This window comes from Loxodonta africana, chromosome 22 (genome assembly GCF_030014295.1).
Source record: "Loxodonta africana isolate mLoxAfr1 chromosome 22, mLoxAfr1.hap2, whole genome shotgun sequence".
NCBI lineage: Eukaryota > Metazoa > Chordata > Mammalia > Proboscidea > Elephantidae > Loxodonta > Loxodonta africana.
Window position 1 is genome coordinate 24,660,771 of NC_087363.1, and position 8,117 is coordinate 24,668,887.

Consider the following 8,117-nt stretch of genomic DNA (forward strand, 5'->3'; position numbering starts at 1 on the left):
ATTCATAGAAAGCAACGAGAATGAAAATACTTCCTATCAAAACCTCTGGGACACAGCAAAAGCAGTGCTCAGAGGCCAATTTATATCAATAAATGCACACATACAAAAAGAAGAAAGAGCCAAAATCAGAGAACTGTCCCTACAACTTGAACAAATAGAAAGTGAGCAACAAAAGAATCCATCAGGCACCAGAAGAAAACAAATAATAAAAATTAGAGCTGAACTAAATGAATTAGAGAACAGAAAAACAATTGAAAGAATTAACAAAGCCAAAAGCTGGTTCTTTGAAAAAATTAACAAAATTGATAAACCATTGGCTAGACTGACTAAAGAAATACACGAAAGGAAACAAATAACCCGAATAAGAAATGAGAAGGACCACATCACAACAGAACCAACTGAAATTAAAAGAATCATTTCAGATTATTATGAAAAACTGTACTCTAACAAATTTGAAAACCTAGAAGAAATGGATGAATTCCTGGAAAAACACTACCTACCTAAACTAACACATTCAGAAGTAGAACAACTAAATAGACCCATAACAAAAAAAGAGATTGAAACGGTAATCAAAAAACTCCCAACAAAAAAAAGTCCTGGCCCGGACGGCTTCACTGCAGAGTTCTACCAAATTTTCAGAGAAGAGTTAACACCACTACTACTAAAGGTATTCCAAAGCATAGAAAATGGCGGAATACTACCCAACTCATTCTATGAAGCCACCATCTCCCTGATACCAAAACCAGGTAAAGACATTACAAAAAAAGAAAATTATAGACCTATATCCCTCATGAACATAGATGCAAAAATCCTCAACAAAATTCTAGCCAATAGAATCCAACAACACATCAAAAAAATAATTCACCCTGATCAAGTGGGATTTATACCAGGTATGCAAGGCTGGTTTAATATCAGAAAAACCATTAATGTAATCCATCACATAAATAAAACAAAAGACAAAAACCACATGATCTTATCAATTGATGCAGAAAAGGCATTTGACAAAGTCCAACACCCATTCATGATAAAAACTCTTACCAAAATAGGAATTGAAGGAAAATTCCTCAACATAATAAAGGGCATCTATGCAAAGCCAACAGCCAATGTCACTCTAAATGGAGAGACCCTGAAAGCATTTCCCTTGAGAACGGGAACCAGACAAGGATGCCCTTTATCACCGCTCTTATTCAACATCGTGTTGGAAGTCTTAGCCAGGGCAATCAGGCTAGACAAAGAAATAAAAGGTATCCGGATTGGCAAGGAAGAAGTAAAGTTATCACTATTTGCAGATGACATGATTATATACACAGAAAACCCTAAGGAATCCTCCAGAAAACTACTGAAACTAATAGAAGAGTTTGGCAGAGTCTCAGGTTATAAAATAAACATACAAAAATCACTTGGATTCCTCTACATCAACAAAAAGAACACCGAAGAGGAAATAACCAAATCAATACCATTCACAATAGCCCCCAAGAAGATAAGATACTTAGGAATAAATCTTACCAAGGATGTAAAAGACCTATACAAAGAAAACTACAAAGCTCTACTACAAGAAATTCAAAAGGACATACTTAAGTGGAAAAACATACCTTGCTCATGGATAGGAAGACTTAACATAGTAAAAATGTCTATTCTACCAAAAGCCATCTATACATTTAACGCACTTCCGATCCAAATTCCAATGTCATATTTTAAGGGGATAGAGAAACAAATCACCAATTTCATATGGAACGGAAAGAAGCCCCGGATAAGCAAAGCACTACTGAAAAAGAAGAAGAAAGTGGGAGGCCTCACCTTACCTGACTTCAGAAACTATTATACAGCCACAGTAGTCAAAACAGCCTGGTATTGGTACAACAACAGACACATAGACCAATGGAACAGAATTGAGAACCCAGACATAGATCCATCCACGTATGAGCAGCTGATATTTGACAAAGGACCAGTGTCAATTAACTGGGGAAAAGATAGCCTTTTTAACAAATGGTGCTGGCATAACTGGATATCCATTTGCAAAAAAATGAAACAGGACCCATACCTCACACCATGCACAAAAACTAACTCCAAGTGGATCAAAGACCTAAACATAAAGACTAAAACGATAAAGATCATGGAAGAAAAAATTGGGACAACCCTAGGAGCCCTAATACAAGGTATAAACAGAATACAAAACATTACCAAAAATGATGAAGAGAAACCCGATAACTGGGAGCTCCTAAAAATCAAACACCTATGCTCATCTAAAGACTTCACCAAAAGAGTAAAAAGACCACCTACAGACTGGGAAAGAATTTTCAGCTATGACATCTCCGACCAGCGCCTGATCTCTAAAATCTACATGATTCTGTCAAAACTCAACCACAAAAAGACAAACAACCCAATCAAGAAGTGGGCAAAGGATATGAACACACATTTCTCTAAAGAAGATATTCAGGCAGCCAACAGATACATGAGAAAATGCTCTCGATCATTAGCCATTAGAGAAATGCAAATTAAAACTACGATGAGATTCCATCTCACACCAGCAAGGCTGGCATTAATCCAAAAAACACAAAATAATAAATGTTGGAGAGGCTGCGGAGAGATTGGAACTCTCATACACTGCTGGTGGGAATGTAAAATGGTACAACCACTTTGGAAATCTATCTGGCGTTATCTTAAACAGTTAGAAATAGAACTACCATACAACCCAGAAATCCCACTCCTAGGAATATACCCTAGAGATACAAGAGCCTTCATACAAACAGATATATGCACACCCATGTTTATTGCAGCTCTGTTTACAATAGCAAAAAGTTGGAAGCAACCAAGGTGTCCATCAACGGATGAATGGGTAAATAAATTGTGGTATATTCACACAATGGAATACTACGCATCGATAAAGAACAGTGACGAATCTCTGAAACATTTCATAACATGGAGGAACCTGGAAGGCATTATGCTGAGCGAAATTAGTCAGAGGCAAAAGGACAAATATTGTATAAGACCACTATTATAAGATCTTGAGAAATAGTAAACCTGAGAAGAACACATACTTTTGTGGTTACGAGGAGGGGAGGGAGGGAGGGTGGGAGAGGGTTTTTTATTGATTAATCAGTAGATAAGAACTGCTTTAGGTGAAGGGAAAGACAACACTCAATACATGGAAGGTCAGCTCAATTGGACTGGACCAAAAGCAAAGAAGTTTCCGGGATAAAATGAATGCTTCAAAGCTCAGCGGAGCAAGCGCGGGGGTCTGGGGAACATGGTTTGCGGGGACTTCTAAGTCAATTGGCAAAATAATTCTATTATGAAATCATTCTGCATCCCACTTTGAAATGTGGCGTCTGGGGTCTTAAATGCTAACAAGCAGCCATCTAAGATGCAGCAATTGGTCTCAACCCACCTGGAGCAAAGGAAAATGAAGAACACCAAGCCCACATGACAACTAAGAGCCCAAGAGACAGAAAGGGCCACATGAACCAGAGACCTACATCATCCTGAGACCAGAAGAACTAGTTGGTGCCCGGCCACAATCGATGACTGCCCTGACAGGGAGCTCAGCAGAGGACCCCTGAGGGAGCAGGAGATCAGTGGGATGCAGACCCCAAATTCTCATAACAAGACCAAACTTAATGGTCTGACTGAGACTGGAGGAATCCCGGCGGCCATGCTCCCCAGACCTTCAGTTGACACAGGACAGGAACCATCCCCGAAGACAACTCATCAGAAATGAAAGGGACTGGTCAGCGGGTGGGAGAGAGATGCTGATGAAGAGTGAGCTAATTATATCAGGTGGACACTTGAGATTGTGTTGGCAACTCTTGCCTGGAGGGGGGATGGGAGGATAGAGAGAGAGGGAAGCCGGCAAAATTGTCAAGAAAGGAGAGACTGAAAGGGCTGACTCAAGACGGGGAGAGTAAGTGGGAGTAGGGAGTGAGATGTATGTAAACTTATATGTGACAGACTGATTGGATTTGTAAACGTTCACTTGAAGCTTAATAAAAGTTATTATAAAAAAAAAAAAAAACCAAAACCAAACCCGTTGCTGTCAATTCCAACTCATAGCAACCCTATAGGACAGAGTAAAACTGCCCCATAGGGTTTCCAAGGCTGTAATCTTTATGGAAGCTGGCTGGCACGTCTTTCTCCCATGGAACAGCTGGTGGTTTGAACTGCTGACCTATCAGTTCGCAGTCGAGTGGCTTAACCACTGAGCACCAGGGCTCCTTCTCATCTGTTAAAACAGATGATAATTATTTATAGAATTACTGTGAGGGTCAAATGTGACATTGCGCCTGCTCAGTACATGTGAGTTGCTGTCTTTGTTGCTGTTGCCGTTGTTGTTGCTAATGTGTTAATGTGACCCCTTGGATTAATACTTCAGAAGTAAACATGGCACCAGGGAGGTAGTGAAATTGAAGTTACTCAGGCCTTGAGCTGAAGTCCCTCAGGAAGTAAGAATCCTCTAAAATGACGGTTTTAGACAAGGCAATCCCCAAGGGATGTTTGTGTTTTTACAAGATCAACCCAAAATGAATGAGGCTTTAATGGTGGGGTTTCAGGTGCCAGCTTAGGTCAAATATTGTATTTCAGAATCTCAAATCTTAGTGCTACCTCCAACCACTGCAGGACTCTTCCCATCTCACCCTGGAGAAGTGGACAAGCAGGTTGCACACTCCTGTGGACTCTTCCAGGAGAGAAGGGAAGCAGGCCTTCTTCCTTATGAATTAGTTTCTTGTTCTTGCTGTAAAAGGGGCCCATGAGGTCTACCTGGATAGCCGTGAGGACCACAGGCAATGTGTTTGGGTGCAATACCTGATATATAGCATGTGTGCACAAACTGCCAAGCAGACAGCCCACCTCAAGGGATCCCAAGTGGGCTTTGAACTCTGCAAAGCAGCTAGGTGAAGCACAAACTGCACCAAAGCCCAAGGTGCATCGGCCTGGCACAGGTGGCTCAACCTTTGCTGCTGGCAAGTTGCCTCCCCTCCCTGAGCCTTCATTTTCTCATGCAAAAATAGGGGACAGTAATCCCAACCTTGCTTGAAGACAGTGTGTGGGAGCGAGCTGTATATTCAGGGACAGAAGTCCCTGCCCTTGCATCCAGGCATCCCAACCACCAGGCACCCTGTGGTCAACAGAAGATGCCAGCCACAGGCCTGCACAGGCCCTGAACAATTCCCACCTTCTGCCTTCCTTTCACCTGCAGGATTATTCAGTCAGGAGACCTAGAATGGGGGGAGGTCCCCAAGCCCCATCACTTACTAGCTGCATGGCTCTGAGCAAGTCACTTTGTTTCCTGAGCCTGGATATCCTCATGCATAAGATGGGAATGACATACCCTACAGCATGGGGACAAATGTGACAGTGGAGGAAAAAACACGTGTCCACTGTCAAGTCTTGCACTTCCCGAGCATTTTTGTGAGTGAGGCCAGGGTAGGGTCTCCTTGCTCTGCGATGGCTCGAGCCCAGCTGTCCTGACACAGGCATGCACCATGCACGCACACATGCTTGGGAGCTGTGTCCCCTTTCCTTGCCAACAGCCCCACCCACTGCCCCAGACCCCTGTCAGTTTCTACTTAGCCTTTCCAGGAAATCTGCTCAGCTATCACCTCCATGGTGCCCGCTGCCCAACACCAGGCTGGGAGACATCTTCCCAACCCCATCTGTAGATTCCTGCTGTGTTTATCTGTGGGGTTTCTCCTAAGAATAGGACCACCTGTTCCCAGACGAGATTCATGGAGGCCTGGGTTGCTCTGTCAGACTGGGGATCCCCAAGCTGTTCCTTCTGTTCAGACCCTCAGTGGCAAAGCGACACTCCCCTCAACAGACCAAGGGCTTTCCCAAATGTGACAACCTTGCCTTTTCCTCAGGCAGGTGCTTCCCAGGACAAAGCACTGAGTCCCCTTCAGCCCACAGGCTCCCTAGGGGGCAGGGCTCACTTCCTTTTTGCTCCCCTCTCAAGACTCGGCACCAGCTCTGCCCTGGACGGATCCAGAATAGCAAGGACAGCGCCAGCAGGTACAGAGATAAGTTCAGGGAACATTTGTCAAAAAAAACTACACAGCATAGGGCGGCAACGGGTCATGTCTGGCAAATACGCTTTGTTTCCTGACGTGACTCCTAGAGGGGCTAGGACATGGTGTCCAGGGTGGTGGAGGCTCTGTCCAGCCATGGGAAGAGAGCTGGGTCTTGTCCAGATGGCTCCCAGAGCTACTGGCTCACAAGGATCCTCTGCCCGCCCCTGGGAGGACTACAAACCATGGTTTGTTTCCTCCTGAGAAAGGCCAAAGTAGCTGTGGGCAACCACACCCTGTCCCCTCCCAGGAATACCCACTTGGGGCCGGAGACCTATTGAATAATTCAGGTTTCCCAACCCTGGGTTTGCCCCTGACAAGGAAGGCTGGGCCTCCAGCTTATTGCCCTGTGCAACCCCTCCTGCCTGCCTGGTGTCCTGGCCTTGGCCCTGCCCTGGGAGCCTGCAGCCTCTCCCATTGTCAGTGATCCAATAACCCACGCAGCTCCAGCACTTCTGTGCCTCTGGGCAGCTGGGAACTATACACCAGGCTGCCCGCTGCTTACCTTCTGCTTGGTGACCCCCAGACCCACACCCTCGACTCTGTCTCCTTTCCTCTCACTGTCCCCGGCTCACGAAATCTTACTCATTTCTGCTGTAATGGCTCAGTGACTTACCTGTGTTGTCCAATGCTGAAGCCATGAGCCACATGCGGCAATTTCAATTTTAATTAAAATGAAGTAAAATGAAAAATCAGTTCCTCAGTCACACCAGCCACATTTTCAGTGCTCAGTAGCCATATGTGGATAGAACTTCTCCATCATCACAGACAGGTCTGTTGGACAGTGCTGAGTTAGACAAAAAGGCTAGGCTGGGAGTAGGGAGGACTGGGGGGAGAGAAGGCTTCTGTGACAACCTGGGCGGGTTGTCCCTGTGACCTGCTGGCTTTCTATGAATGTTTCAGAGGCACCTACTTGGCAACACCACAAAAGGAAAAGGTTACTGTGTGGGAGAGAGCTGTGAGGTGGAACAGCCGTGCCTAGATTAGACAAGCACATTTAGGCCTCAGCCAGCAGCTTTGTAAGGTTTATAGAAGGCCCTGCCCTGGTGGGGTTTTTGTTATAGAAGCGTCACTCTGGCTGTTGTGAGGAGGGGGTGCTATCCTCCACTCCCCACACCCAAGATGACTGGGGGCACTCTCTCCACATCTGTGCAAACCCCTTCCCCTTGCCTTGTAGGTGAGGTCAGGGGAATGCAGCTGGGGACTATGAGGCGTTGAGGGCCCCGGAGGCCAGGCAGCTTTTGGCGCTAGTTTGGGGCTGGGGGTGTACAGCAGTAATTACCTCTTTTCCATCCGGAAGGCACAGAGGGCCTCAGGGGCCACCTCCTGGGTATTCCAGTCTTCTGTTTCTGGATGGGGGTTCTGGGGCCCTGAACAGGAAGAGACCTGGGCCAAGGTCTCTGAATGAGTCCAGCCATGTACAATGCTATTCATTGCATAACCTCAGCAGCTGGACTTGCCAGGATCTCCTTGCTTTAAGAGCTGCACTTGTAAGACTGGCTTAAAGGAATTAGTTAAGGATTAGGCCAACATTAAAAAAAAAAAAAGCACCGCCAACAAGTCAATTCCGACTTATAGCAACCCTATAACACAGAGTAGAACTGCCCCATAGTTTCCAGGGAGCGGCTGGTGGATTCGAATTGCCAATCTTTTGGTTTGCAGCCTGAGCTCTTAGTCACTGCACTACCAGGGCTCCTAGGCCAACACAGAGCAACAGAAACAAGTGCCCTGCCATGGATTAAATTATGTCCCCCAAAAAATGTGTGTCTCAATTTGGCTGGGCTATGATTCCTGGTATTGTGTGATTCTTCTATATGTTGTAAATCCTGCTTCTATCCTGTTAATGAGGGGAGATGAGCAGCAGTTGTGTTGGTGAAGCAGGACTCAACCTACAAGATTGGATTATTTCTTGAGGCAATTTCTTGATATAAAAGGAAGAAGCAAGCAGAGAGAAAGGGGGACCTCATATCCCCAAGAAAGAAGTGCCAGGAGCAGAGGGCATCCTTTGGACCTGGGGTTCCTTTGTGGTAAAGCTCCTAGTCGGGGGGAAGATTG